The 15,719-nt window shown below is 42.3% G+C and overlaps 1 long non-coding RNA gene across 1 annotated transcript; it reads left to right on the forward strand.

The window, feature by feature from the left end:
- Positions 1-12,709: 12,709 nt before the first annotated feature.
- On the forward strand, positions 12,710-15,593 carry LOC125324864. The gene is made up of 3 exons (XR_007203140.1): positions 12,710-12,776; positions 14,859-15,011; positions 15,366-15,593. It is a non-coding gene; the product is annotated as an uncharacterized LOC125324864 (long non-coding RNA).
- Positions 15,594-15,719: the final 126 nt, after the last annotated feature.

Raw genomic sequence — 15,719 nt, forward strand, 5'->3', positions numbered from 1 at the left:
GACCCTCCTGATGTTAAATTTTACCCTTTACTAAACAGTGACTTTAACATATTTTTCTATCACACTGCTATTATGGAGCTAAATGGAGCACTCAATTCACTGATAGAACTTTGGTCTGTTTTTTTGGCTGTGTGGGCCAACTTCTGGCCTGTGTGTGACTACAGTTCCAGGTGTGCTAACTGTGCTTTTCTAGAAAAAACTTCCCTACCTGCTGCTGAAGGGCACATCAGTTTGAGAGAATTTTGGAAAAATGTGACACTGGAATATGTGCTGCTGCTTGAATTTCTGGAGTATGCTGGAGCCATCACCCTTTACAATTCCTTCTTTGCATGCTTTCCTTTTGCTCTGCATTTTAAGTCATTCAAAGATATTTCAAAGTCCTTTGCATGAAATGGTCAAATGAAATAGTCTAGTGGAGCTTCATTTGTCTTTTTCCCAGAAACATTTTTGGAGATGGGCAGTTAGGATCATGATGGCACCATTCAATAAAGAGAGAAAGCATGTTCCTCAACGTGCTTAAATCTGGCTTGATTTGGCATTTGTCTTCACTAAACACAAGAGGGGTTTAAATACCTTGTCTGATTTAAAGAAGGGACTTGGACTTGAACCTCCAACTTCTCTGCTGAGTGCTTAGATCACAAATGTATTGAATACTGTGTTTTCGTGTTTCAAAAATATGCTAAGGGTAGGAGTTGCTTGTCTGGGCAAGAAGGCGGCATCTCCTGTGCTGAGGGGAAAATCCAAACCACAGCGATACACTTTCATTTTTTCTCACTGAGAGAACCTATAGTTGGATCCTGAAAACCAGCTTCAATAGCAAAGAGAAGAGAAGATGCACCCAGAAAATAGAATAACCAGGCACAAAGGGGGGATGTTGTTGAGAGAGAAAACACCCTCATGGCCACCCGTGGAGTGCAGGAGGATGACACCTCGACCATCTCCATCCTGTAAGTTGTGCTCATGTTCCCCTCAGGCTTCTATTCCCCCCAGGCACATGCCCTGCAAAAAGACATGCATCCTCTGAGAAAATTCCTTCTCAGAATCCATCAGATTCTTGGGGTTTTGTTCTGGGCAGCTCATAGTTTTACTCTGAAAAGGGGCAGAAGACACTGCCATTAATGTGTGATAGCAGAGTCTTGGAAAATAAAGCAGACAACACTGCAAAAGGTTTGAAGCAACAATTTAATTTTTAAAAAGTATCATGGTTTTAATCTTTACTATTGCTTTTACAGTGTTAAAATTTAAAGGATGGCCAGCATGCCTTCAGTTTTCCTCATATCCAGAATCTCTTTAACAAACTCATTTACAGGAAATAGACACTTTATGTTGCATAAAATAAACACAAAAAAGACAGACTTTCTAATCGCCTGGAGTCACATTTCAAAACCAGCAAGTCAGGCAGTTATCCAGCAACAACCTCTTTACAAGTTTTTTCTTTAAAAAAGATATGAAACAGCAGTGACCCAGCACTAGCCTAGGTTTTAAATATTAAAGAGATTTTTATCAGTGTAAATTTGAAAAACAAACCAGCTGCCACCACTGGGGTGTTAATGATGTTGGTCAGTGTCCAGCAATGACCTCCTGTTGCAATTCTGTGTGTTAATTCGACAGTCTGTAATTCATGGCCCACCAAAAGGCAGCAAGAAGCAAGGCTGCAGGCACCAGCTTCTGGCAGAGGCACCTGAAAGGAAGCCTGCAAGTCTGTGGGAAGAAAGGGGATGGTAATTAGAAGCAACAAGCAGCAAAAAGATGGTGCAAGGAAACTAAAAGAGTGCCTGTGGGGGAGGTCAGTGTGGGCTTGAGGGCACGGTCCAGTTCTGCTGCAGAAATGCAGAGGGGGGCAGCTTTGCTGGTGGCTCCAGCCACTAAAGAATCCTCCTCTCTTCTCTGGGTAAATACTACTAGCAGCAGCTCTGCTTATCTCCCCAAGGAGACCCTTCCAGCATTTGAGAGTGGCAGATGCCTCCCCTCTGAAAGGAGCCTCAGTTGTGTGGGATTTGGGCAGCATCCTCTGTCTTTAAATGAGAAATTTCAGCCTAAAGAGAAAAAAAACCAGGGCACTGAGGGGGCACCAACAAACTAAGGGATAAACCCCAGCCTGAAGCCACATTATGTGCTTCACTCACTGACATTACAAAGGAGCCAGGTGTTCCTGTTGCCTACTTGCCAACAAAAAGGTGAGAGAAAAGGGAGAGAGCATACCCAGCCTCCATAGCCAGTGATCCATTTTGTCCAGTTACTGCTCAAAACATTTCCACAGCTTCTTATAACACTTTTAATAACATTCCATGTCTGGAAAACACTGACAGCAACCCTGATGATTTAAACAAAACAAAACAAAGAAAGCACGAGGATATTTATTTATGTTATTTATTATAAAAAGTGGCAAATAAAATACCCATGTTTAGGAAACAAAAACCAACCAAACCAAAACCCAAACAAAAACCTCTAGTATATTCCTTCTTGAAAGTGTATGTGTACATGTATATTTCTCTAAATATTTAGGAAGAAGACCTTTGAAATCAAAAGATAATTTAGTTTCAGAATTAAGTGATTAAGTGACAATCTTTGTGGTTGTTTCAAACTTAGAAGAGGATAACCCAGTGAGAGACGTTTCTCTCTGATGAATCAGGACAGCAATACTGGACTGACACAGCAATACTGGACTGACACAGCAATGCCACAGGCTCTCTCTAGAGTGTGAATACGGCTCTGCTGAGGTGTATGTATGTATGTTATATACAGATATATTTATATGTTATGTTACACATGTTACCATTCTCTGGTAGGTCTGCAGTGAGTGACCATCCCCTCCCAGAAGCAAGGAGAAAATAAGGTAGAGTACCTGGGGGTTCAGACACAGCTGAGTATCTCAGGTTAGGACACTGCTGCAGGTCAGTTAATAACTATGCAGGACAACCCTTCAGCTCACAGCAGATCACGGCAGTTCAAACTAGTCCAGCCATGTTTTCTTGTATGTGCATGGGCAGGTTATTGCACATGCAGTAACATGTTAATCCCACACTGGGCTGCAGGTCTCTCATCACTCTCATCAGTTGTGCTTAAAGTTGTGTCTGAAGCTACTGTGCCTTTGAAGAATTTGAAATAGCAAGACACTATTAAAGTCTTTTGACTTTAAATGGCTGTAGTCTGGAAACAATTTACAATTTACATTCTTACAAAGCTTTTCTTTGTAAAACAAGCTGCTTCGCTTTTCTAGGTTCTCTATGAGGCAGCAGTAGTAGCAATAAATTTTTTTATTTTGTGTACAGAAACATTCTTGTTTGTCTAACATGATTTTGAAAAGGATCTGCCAATAAGGTAACTTACACTTGTGCCAGGTGAAGCAGTGTTTCTTCTAATGTCCTGTGGTACCTCCTGTTAAATTCATCCCCGATCAGGGCCAGCTGACGGCCAACCTGAGTAGCTGAGCTGCAAGGCAGTCAGGATGTGCACGTTAGAGGAGAACCCTGCAACAGCAATTCTTTAAAGCACTCTGCAAATGTCAGGTACTGTTACTCCCCCAACAGCTGGGCTAAACTGGGCATGTGAAAGTGAAATGTTACAGGGGGTTTGTTTCCTATTATTTATGGGTTTATTGATTAAGCATTTAATGCCCATACATGATGTGTTTTGATGTTTTCATAAAAAGCTGTATATTTGGCACTTTTGAAAAAACATGTTGATTTTTTTTAGGTGCTTCATTTCTTTATACAAGACAACAGGATTCTGGTTTGGGTTTTTTGGTTGTCCCCCTCACTTCCCTCCCCCCCCCCCCCCCAAATCAAAATATGAAAACAGCCTTCACTTCAAAACTTTCAAATAATTTCATTTTACAAAAATGTTGGCTTTGTCATCCAACAGATTTACTCCAATGAGTTCCACTATGCAGTGTGGGTCTCCAGCTACTGGGTGGTGCCCGGGCACAAACTGACCAAAACCTTAAGGCTCTTTAGGGAGGTCCTGGGACATACAGAAACTTGAATAACATCTGTGGCACATGTTGATGCTAAAAACTGGTTATGCTTTCCTGATGAAAATTTCCAAGTAGATTTAGTTTCTCTTAGACACGTGTTTTTGTTCTGGTAGACAAATAATATGAATATACATTTTTACTTTAATTTGCATTTCTGCTGAGATCTGTTTACGAGGTCTGCTGGGCTTAAGAGCTTAATTCTAGAGTCTGCTGAAAAAAGCCCTTGGGCTTGGTTTGGTCAGTCCACCAACAAAAAACACCAGAAAAACCACAGAAAGGAATTTTCACAGATGGGGGAGAAAGGCAACCCCTGAGTCTTGTACTGGAAAATATGTATATATGGGATTAAGAAAAACCCAAGGCAGCACTACTAGTTTGCTGTAAGTGGCGCCTGGAGAATTATGTAAAAATGGCTTCTTCAGCTGCTTGCTGTAACAGGTGGGTCTCTAATGAAGAGCCACATCTGTGTCCCTGTGCAAGATAAAAACTCAGACATTTAATGCAGCATAATCTTGCACAGTCAGTGTTAAGCACTACAGGTTATCCACACTTGCATCTATTCCATTTCCAGTAGTATGCACTATGATTATGTGGCTTAGCAGTTTTCTGGAAGTGTGGCACTTTGTACTTGGGGAGGACAGAAGGAGTATTAATGTAGTGTGATACCTGATATCAAACTCCATTTGCTCTGTGGTGTCCGGAATTGTTTGGAGGTTACTGTAGGTTTCCTCTTCTGGTGCTCCACTGGGGTAGCTGGAGAAGACAAAGTGCCTGGGGGTTCTCCTGATTTGAGACATCTTGCTCTGCAACAAGGCATCAAAGACAACCTCAGGGCTTCATGTTATGCAAGGTCTTTTCAGTTTAGATGGAAATTGTTTGAAGTGCTCTTAAGTTACTCTTTTTACTTCTCCAGTCAGAACACAAGTGTTTCTAAGATACCTATTTTGAGAGTAGTCAAAGGAAAGTTTCAGTGACCCAGCAGATGTCCAGCAATCCAAACATGCAGCATTTAGATGGCTGCTACTTTTTATTGGCTCAAAACAACCCAGAAATTGGACAATCTCGATAAATATAACTAGTGTAGACAAGTATAGTTTCTCAGTAGTTTCACTTATTACGATGTTTTCCTACATTGTTTGCAACAACCTGCCTGGCATTAAATCACTCTAACCCATGGAGATCCCCAGGTAGCAAATATCTAAAGCAAACTTGAACAGGTTTTCTTGTCTTTAATTCAGGTCCAAGTTTACACACCTTCTTCAGCTGGAGGCTACCACCATGGAAATTACAAGCAACTCACCATAGAAATAGAATATAAGAAAAATTTAAACCCATTAGTAGCTTTCCATATGGAAGAGCAGACAGTAAGAACCAGTAACATCAGTGGAGCTGCCTACTTGTACAATGGGAAAGTTATTCACAACCAGTACCACAAAATCAATGGCAAAATTTAACCAGTTTCAGCACACGAGGCTTGTGTCTAATACTGCAAGCATTTGGAAAACACAGAGAGCAGTGTTTGGAAAGCAGAGCTGATGTTTTTGTAGTCATTAGGATTGTTTTATTTGGTTTATCAAGGGAAACAACATCAGAGCTGTGGACGGGGATTATTCCAAACTACACACGCCCTTGGACATTTGCTGCGGTGGAAGGCTCTGCTTGATGAGGAACTTCATTACAACCTTCTGGAGATGCTCTGGTTTTACATTGGTTTTGGCCAGCTTTTTTGTGGTTTCTTTGCTTCCTGACTCCATCATTAAAAACTGATCCCTTTTCTTGATGGAGTGATCCTGGACAGCAACAAAGGGGAGTTCTGGTGGCTGGATTTCTTTCTCATTTTAAACACACTCTGAGCAGGTCAAATGAAAAAAACTAAAATAAAATATTCTCAGAAATTAAACTAAACCAAGCAAAAGGTAATGTCATAATGCTGCTTGGTACGAATTTGGTTTGCCACATTGCTGCGGTCTTGTAACAACTTTAAATTTTACACTTGGGATGAGGTTCAGGCCTTTGTGATCTTCTTTCAATATTTAGATGAAGTTTACTCTGCAAATCAAAATTATTCATAACTAATGTGTATACATTACTGCATAAGCAAACTCACAAAAATGTGACACTAAATAAATGAAAATATACTTGGTTTACAGAAGTGTAGAATCCTCTTAGTGGTGTTTAATGTGGTTGGGGAAAAGCACGTTACAGACTCGTGTCAGCTGGCAGATATTATGTGTTACACAGTTTGTAGTTTTATCTTCTGGCTTTTGTCCTTCTATTTGTAGCATTTCTGATTCACTTACAAAGATGTTTAGAGTCTAGTATTTTAAATACATCCAGAATTCTGAAGAGCTGTGTAGTTTAGCAGTGACAAAAAGAAGCTGGAATCAGGTCTTCTGAATTTTATTGCACCAACTGTAAGGGGAGTTGTGTGACCCAACCCTCTTTCCAAGGGGAAAGACTGCAGCCTTCCTTCCACAGGAGCACTTATCTGAACATATTTTACAGGTGAGTTAAAAGGCTCTTTTAATTCAGATAATTTTCTTTTTAAAAAGAGACAGTAGTTTTAGGTGCTATATTTGCTTCAGAAGATGCCCTGTCCTGTTTTAAATTCTTCCTTTATGTATTCCTGTGTGTGTCTCTCTTCCATCCAAAAAAAAAAAATCAGGGAAAAAAAAGGGTGATGTCCATAGAGGAACTTTGTGCATTCCAGCACCATACCTGACTTCCAGATACCCAGTCACCCCAAGGACTTTGTGGCTCTGAATCAGGTGCCAAGGCTTCATACACACACCGGAGTGAAGCTGTATCACATTAAATCAATCCATGTTCACAGGAGCAGATACTTGAATGGATCTTCCATTTCCCAGGGCAACATCTAGACCAGTGGGTGGCCAAGGGCTGATCACATTCCAACAAGTGCACCCCTGTCCCTTTTTGGTGTAAGGTCCAGTGTGACACTACTGCAGTCTGGACTGGGTGACCCAGGGCAGCTCCTGGTTTGAGAACTCCACCAGAGCTCGGACATGAGCTCCAAGGCGTGCTGTAGATCCATGAATGAGAAACTGGGAATGGCAGAGCAAGGTTTGGAGGATCCCAGGGATGCTGAAGTACTCCCTTGGACATTTAAGGTGTCAGTTCTCTGGATGCAGTTAATCTCAGTAGGCTGCATAGAGAAACAGTCAAAGCACGCAGTGCTGGATTTTTGGAGGTTTAACAACCCAACTGTCTGGCTCACATGTACAAAGTAAAGCTCTAGGGATGTAGTGGTGTACTCCTGTAGCCTGTGGGTACCAATGGAAATGTATTAATTGTGTTTCTTCACAGCTTAGAAAGTTGTTAAAAGTTATCTAGTAAAACAAGTACTATAGTGGATAAAATGCAGTAAGACCAAGCATAAAAGGTCAGCTGTCTCCTGCACATGTATTACTAATTTTAGCTTTCACGACGACATAGTGAGGGAAAAAAATACTAAAAAAAAGGTATTTTCTTTTTCTCTTCTTTTCTTCTTCATTTCTAGAGTCGATGCTGGTTTCACATTCACAGGGCCATACAACGGAAATGTCTATATCTGTGTGAGATGAAAACTGTGTCCTGAAAAAGACCTATAATAAGTCAAGGCAGTACAGGACTCAGACATGTAAACAAACTATACAACACCACAACAAAAGCCCAAAGTGCAACATATGCTACCTCACACCTGTTACCATGATAATGCCTTCCTCCCACAGGCTAAAAGAGAGTTGTTTGGTCATGCTCTCCCCCCAGCTCAGCTGCAGCCTCGTGTGTTGGCTTTGCCCACCAAGCTGTCTCAATGCAAGGCACATCCAGCAAGGAGGGGTGTTAAAATGTGTTTTACAGGATGGGCAGTATTGAGGCAAAGGCAGTCTGGGAGGGCCACTGTCTTGAAGGTGTACAGGATGAGTCTAATTTAGTTTCAAACCAAAGCTTAGCAATTATCTTCTTGAGAATTACCTGTCTTGAGGCCATTTACTGATTTCTGTCATCAGTTTAAAAATCTGGGTGTATAGGTGTCATATAGAAATGCACACAAAAGCTACATTAATATGGACCTGTTCTGTTCCTCAGGTTTGGATCTGTGCAGAGCTGCTCAAGAGGAGCATATATCACACTCCACAGGCCCTTCTGGTTCTCCACAGCAGGATGTGTTAATCTTCTACCACCCATCTCACTCTTCCCTTCTTTCTTGCATTTATACAGGAAGAAAAGGCAAGTTGATTTTGGTTTACAGAAACCAAAAAGGTTGTATGTGTTTGTGAGTAATTGCTTGTGATTCAGAGAGTAAGTGATCACCTCACAACACCTCTGAGGAGGCGCTGGCAGGACCCCATGTCAGCAATAGAGATCGTTTCCAAACAAGCAATCAGATCAAAAAAGCTCAAGCTTCCCTGTAAAGCTTTGACTGAGCATGCTTAAAGCTTAGTTTCAATGGTGAAATGCCTTCAGCAGAATAAATAATGTATTTCAAGTCAAATACATACTTAATGTTCTGATGAAAAGGGGCCTAGATCCAAATTTTAAAAAACAGCTCTCCAAATGCCTAATTATATGATGGAAACTATGGCAATTTATGAACACAATTATGACTGAATAATGAAGCATCTTTAGTTGAAAGACTATGTTGACACTGTCTTTACTTTGCATAGTCAGGTTGTTTTTATTTGTGAGGGTGTTTCTTAACCCAGCAAAAGAGAACAGAAAATCTTCTTGAAAAAGGAACGTTACTAAACCAGGCAAGCTAGCAGGTGAGTTGGGGAAAACAAATGGATCTGAAATTTACTTGTAGTCAGTCCAATTAGATTTGCTGTGTTAACAGATTTTAAGACAGGCACAATGATACTTCAGTATAACGCACCAAATGCATTAATTATAGTTTACGTATTATTCTTATGTATTTTACAACTTATCGATGCAGTTTACGTCCACTTTATGTCTTATGCATACAATCTTACATATTTTATGCAGATGTGACACAGCAAAGCTATAAATAATAACAATATATGATTTATTATGTTTTAAAACTGAATATGAAAACAGAAAATCACTATTCATGATCTAACTCCAGTGTTCAGGCTCAAAATTCCCAGCACTTGCCTACATAAATACGGCTTGACAGACAGGACCCTCATCCTTTACCCCCACAGTATCAAAGCCTATCTCAAACTGTTTCAGATTCTACCAGCTGCCCATGCAAACTAAATTTAAATGAAAAACAAATAGAGGCTTGGTTGTTTGCATATATATCTCCAATCCATAGCCACCTCTTTCAAAACATGACATCATCCTCAGTGCTGCGAGCACAAATCTCTGTGCTATTTCACAAGGATGAGTCTTTGACATAGTGACCAAAGACTAAGAGCTGGTTCAGAGGAATATTGGGCACGCAGGAAGGATACACTCTTTAAAATCTTGGGCATTTTTTTGTTTGGTTTTCTTTAGGCTCTCCTATGACCTCTGTCAATGAGCAGCAGTTGCCCTCCACTTCTGGCCCTCTTCCCTTGCAGGTCATACGCTGCGAGCCATGGGCAGCCCACAGCCCACGGGCACCAGGAGATTCCTGCCCCCTCCCCCACAGGAACACCTGCCTCTGGAACCACCACATATGATAGCAGAATGGTTCAAGGTAACCATCAGCAACCTGAGTTTTTCTTAGAAAGATGAGAGGTTGAGTCATCGTTACTCATTTTGTGCAGGTTAGTCAAGCCAGGGTGCGAGGTGAACTCTTAAATCAGTATCAGGTCAAGGAGCAAAGATAAATTAATTCTTTGTCTCATATGGTGTTCTCAGTCAGCTTAACATCAATGACCTTGGAGACTGTTTACACAAAACAATTCTTAATATTGCCTCAAACAGCTATTAAAGGACACTTTGTAAATCCGAAAAATACACCCTCTGCTTCTTACATTTTATTTCATTTATGTTTTTATGCTCAGTAAGTTCATATGATAACATGCCTTCACTGGGAATTTAACAGAGGTTCTCTTACCTCAAAACAGGATAGGAATTAAGCATTTGATCATATTTAAACATAAAAAATGTGTTCCTTAAGCAAGTTCTGTAACTTGGGTAGCAAAAGAAATGCATACAGCAGACTTTAAATGGAGGAAACCTTTTAAAGTGAAGAACACACAGATATTTTGTATTTCAGTCTCTGCTGAAAATCTTTAAGGGGCTCTGATTGAGTCAAGACTTCAAGAATCTCAAGTTTTCTATGTATCATCAACGTTTCCATGTTGTCTGTTAGAGCACTCAGAGAACACCAGTTCTTACTGTGACAGAGACTGTGACTGTAGACAACAACAGAAAGTAGGTAGCACCGTTATATCTGCATTATAAAGCCATCATTTGATAAGCTTATAAAGTATCATTTTCCTTAAAGTGTCTACTGATTCCTTCAGTGCTCACAAGCCTATTTCAATGGCTTCTAAACTGAAACAAGAAACAAGGGGTGTCTGCTTTTATCAAAATGAACACATTCAGTTCCCAAGAGGTTTCATGGGAAGAACTAAAAACATTGAAGAGAAGAATATATTGATACCACAGTGAAACTATTTCTATTAAAAAAAACCCAAAACCACACATACATTCTGCCAGGCTCTGTTTTGGGGGTTTTTTTTGTGACAGCACCACCCACCTCAGGGATATCACTTTTGCTTTACTTGTTTATAAAGAGTTAAGGTTTAGATTGAGTCAGAAAGATTCTGCTCTAACATTTACATTTCCTTTTCAAAACATCTTCTGCCATTTGTACTTCTCTGCCTCACCAAAAGGTCAAGATTCTTATACAATAAATAAGAATTTGCTTAAAATTGGTTATTGAATTGCATGGCCAAGTTGTAGGAGGTAAGCGTGACAATATTATCTATTGTCACATATATACAGAGTTCAACAATCTATGAATGAAAGAATGTTTTTGTTCACATTTATTCTAAAACTTTGTCTTAGTTTTTTTTTTTTTTTTTTGAAAGCTCCTAAAATAAATGATGCAAAGTTGTTACTGGTGTTCAGAAAAGTTTGTGCAATGCTCATAATTATTAATACAGCTACATAGTAAAATTTGAATCTTTCATTTTAAGATGTGTTCAATCAAATTGAAAAAAAATTAAAATCTGATGTACTTAAGAGACCTTGTTCAACCACCCCATCCACTTGGAGCATGAAGTACCTGCAGTGAACCGGCTGGCATCCTCAGCAGGCAGATTATGAGACTCATGCCTTGATATTAAATGTAGAATTCAAGAATGCTTGTCACCAAGGTCATAACCTGTAAAAATACTGAGGCAGATGCTGAGCTTCAATGGACCAAATAACATTTTTCATTTAAACCTGATAACTCATATTATTAAAAAGCTGGCACGCTTGGGAGAGCTGTGGGGGCTGCGTTTTCTCTCACTTGGTCCTCTCAGCACTGTGCAGCACAACACCCACACTGTCACCTTGCACCTCCAGCCTGTCCCATTTAGGGAGACTTTATTGGACTTGTGGTCAGAAAACACATCATCTTCTATGACCTTTGGTGGTCATTTTCTACAGGTGCCTCTGGAATCCCAGTTACTGCTGCCACATTGGGAAGGTAAAGAGAAACTGTTGGTATGCAAGAACAGTGTGACTGTAAGTCTAAGAACGCAAATTTACCTCACTATTTATGCTGTCCTTGTCCTGCACATCAGTATAGAGAATTAAAATGCCATGCTGTTTGCAGTTTTACTTAGATTTCCTGTATTGGGTCAAGCTCACAGTTCCTATTCTACTCCCACCATCTCTTGCTTTGCCCAGCAGGCTGTTACCCTGCAGAAGCTGAGTGCATTCAATTTTTTTTAGTCTGCTCTAAATGGTCTTACGGTCAATGGCCTATCGATACAGAAATCATTAAAAAGATCTACCACAGACACCTACCAAACAACTAAAGCAGGCAATTTTGTTAAATTTCTTCTTTCAGAGACATAGTGTCTCTACAGGGGTGACATTTTGACATCAGAAGATATCAAACACCTTGCATAAACACTGATTTTCTTCTTTATTATACTCAGTGCTAACTCTCATTCAACTGACATGCATGAAATGAAAAAAAAAAAAAAGTGCCCACAATACTTTAATTCAAAATAACTTTGTCCATGTACCTGTGACAAAAAATGACAAAGAGGTCTATTCTGTCTTCTTGTTATACACGTGTCTGCCTTTCTGCTATGGCCTTGAGAAGCAATCTGAAGCTAATACTTTCCACTTAAACACCTCAAAATCTGTTTAATCACAGAACTCGCCACACCGCTGAAATCACTCCTTGTGAAATGACTTAAACATTACTGAGTATACACTGCTGTACAGATTTCTGTATCCATCTCCGCTGTCGCAAATCATTCCTGTTATCAACATCACCGTTTTAAACGTACACAGACATAGTAAACGAGATATTCAGGAATTTTTTATGTTTAACTCTGGCATATTTTGCTACATTTCTTGGACTTATTTTGAGGGCTTATTTCCTGCTTCGCTAAGAGTGAAAGTACACGCCCTGCGCTCCTCATTTGCTTAGAACACCGTAGTTGAGTACAAAGCGCACGGGTGCTCGCAGCATCCTTCGGAGGGGCACAGGTCCCTGCCGGGGCCGCGCAGCCGGGGCCGGACGCTCCCCCGCCCGCGGGCACGGCGTCCACCGCCGCCCGCCGCGTTTGTTACAGGACACCGATCCCGCCTCCCAAAGCCGAAGATGCTGCGGCGCCAGCGCCGGCGGAGGTGCTGCCCGCGAAACATCCCGGGACACGCCGCGGAGCCGGGCGCGCAGGTGAGGCGGCGGGTCCCGGCACCGCCGACAGCCCTCGGCACTCCGCAGCGCCCCGGGAGCGCAGCCCGGGTCCGCCCGGAGAGCGCGGCCGGGGTCCCCCCGCTGCCCCCCCGGAAAGGCGCCGCCCGTGTCCCGCCGGGAGCCCGCCACTCACCTCGGCCCGGAGTCCCCGCCGCGCCGCGGGCACACAGCAGGCATCAGCAGAGAAGAGCTCCCCGCGCCGGCCACTCACGGCGGCGATACTGCCCGACTGCCCCTTTTGTCCGCCTGGCCGCCCCGCCCCGCCGGGGACACCGCCAGCCCCGGCCGGGCCGGCCGCCCCGCCCCGCCCCGCCCCGCCCCGCCGGGGGGACACCGCCAGCCCGGCCCTGGGGGGCACCGCCAGCCCCGCCCCGCCCGCTGCCGGCGCCGCGGGAAGCGCCGCGGGAGGAGCGGGGTGCGCGCCCGGGGGGAGGCGCTGAGGCGGGATGGCCCGGGCATGGCCACCCCTCGGTGGGACAGCGGCCGCGGGGGATGGAGCCCTGCGTGGCCACCACGGCCCCCTGACCAACACGGCGTACAGGAGCTTTGCGCTCGCACCGATGGAGATGCCAAGTGTCGTGAGCAGGCCCTGCGGACGCCTTTTGCAGAAGGAGCCCTGTTCCAAATGGCTGCCCTTGTCTCTAAGTGGGCCCACGTGTTTTTTTCAGCACGCTGAGCGTGCTGGAGCCTGCGCTGGGCTTTGGTTTGGAAATGTGGTGGTGGTGGTCACTTTTAAACAGGGAGGAGCAGGCTATCCTCTTAGTTCAGTTTAGCAACTAAGATAAACCTGCATCCTCAGCTGTCTCGAGGGTACCTGAGGAAAAAGGGTGTGGGGCAGAGAACAGGAAAAGCCCTGGCAGCACAGCCAATGCAGAGTTACTGAAAGGTTAAAGAGAGATCTGCTGAAACGCTACTGACACCTTGCCCAAAAGGTTTAGTGAGGTCATGGGACTTTCGGTGTTTTTCTTTTGTGCTGCTGATAGCAGTGTTGTGATTCAGTCAGTATCACCCATCACTAGAGAGCACAGTGTACTGAAAAGAGCTTTAAAGAACCAAACCCCCCTATTGCTCCACACTTTATTGTCATGTCAAACAGGAGACTTTACCACTTAATGTTTGAGAGTGGACTTTGCCCTCTATTTATACTATGATTTCATCTCTCTGAGTGAAGGTAAACACCAGGAGAAGCAGAACAGCAGCATAGATACAGCACTCCACCTGGAGCTGGGATGTCCTTAAGACTCATGGCTAAGTTTTTAAATGTATCCAAGTGTTTGCGTGCATGCGTGCATGTATGCAAACCACGTCTTTCAGCACTGTGCAGTGCAACCTCCCTTGTCTCATCTTTAAGCTCTGTACAAGAGGTTTACTCATCTGTAAAATGAACATGTCAAAGCTTATCTTCCAACTCATGCCCAGGACTGTGCTGTGTTTACATTTGCACATGCTGGATGAAAATTGCCTCAAAGGTACAATATAATAAAAGGTAAATTAACCTCTGTACTATCACTGCTTGCCATGACTATCTTCTATTCACCAGTTCTGATATTTCAATTTTTGTATTGATCTTGCGTCAAATCAATAATAGTTCCTCTCCTGAAACCAGGCTGAATTTTGCACATGCAGGTAACCTTGTGAGTTGCCTCAAGCTTAAAATAAAATACCCAAATGTCATCATAAGAGTAATTTCTGTCACAAAGATAGCACATCAGGGCTGCCACAGCATTTCCTGATACAATAATAGTAAGCGTCACCGAGCTGCTCTCAAATTACCCCCCACTTCCCTTTTCTTAACAGTAATATTAAAAAGTGGAGATGCCTTTATATGGAAAACTACAGCATCTATTACTATCTGTGATGTAATACTGTCAATGTACATTTCAGAGAGACAGCAAAACAACAGCTTTTTATACTATGGAACTGTAACATCAATTACAAACTGCTGAATTAAGCTAAAAGACTCATATTTAAAAAAAAAAAAAAAAAGAAAAAAACAACAAACCAACGGCTTCTGTCCTTAATGAAATACTTAATAAATTTTAAAAGTGCATTTCCTTTCAGCTTTCCTCAGAGGTATGATGGATGCAGGAACACAAAAGGATTGACAAGCAAGGAGAAGATTCAGGCTCACTTTTCTTGCTGTCAGCTGCCACGGCAGACATACCTTCTCAATCGAAAGAAGGCTGTGAAGGCTGCTCTCTTCTGCTGCCAGAGGTATTGTTGTGCTAGGAAATTTCCACTGCACGTGGCCATGCACGTGACACTGCATTTTGCAGCTGCTTTCATAGCTAAACTGGGGAATATTTAATAGCTCCAGTTATATGAATTGTTAAATTAACTCTTTCCTTGTAGTTGCATCCTTGAAACAGCCTATTAGCATGACCTGGCAAATCATGATGTATATTTGTTCTATTCAGGTTATTTGGGACATTAAGGCTCTTATGAATTTGCTCTACTCCAGCATACTGTAAACTGCTTATTTCAGCTACTGTCTTAATGTATCTATTTTTTAATGAGTAATTTGTCTTACAGAGACAAATTAAGTATTCTATGTAATTTGTCTTACAGAGTCTCCCTCAGAGACTCTTCAGATCTCTGGAGTCCTCTATGTAGTATCTCATGGTTTTGTATCAAGCCTATCACAGAACGTCGCTGACCTTAATATGTCAGGTGTCTTAACATTATCTCTTTTGTAAGGAATTCTGCATTCCTTTGCATTCCTTCCTTGTGCTTCTCTGCACAAGAACTAAAACCATAACTTCATACGTACTATTTTTCTCACCCCGCTTTCACTGTGAATTACAGTTGTTGATCACGTTGTTGTTGTCATCGGCACAGGTTGCCCAGAGAAGCTGTGGCTGCCCCATCCCTGGCAGTGTCCAAGGCCAGGTTGGATGGGGCTCTGAGACACCTGGGATAGTG

This window comes from Corvus hawaiiensis, chromosome 4 (assembly GCF_020740725.1).
Source record: "Corvus hawaiiensis isolate bCorHaw1 chromosome 4, bCorHaw1.pri.cur, whole genome shotgun sequence".
NCBI classification, from domain to species: Eukaryota; Metazoa; Chordata; class Aves; order Passeriformes; family Corvidae; genus Corvus; species Corvus hawaiiensis.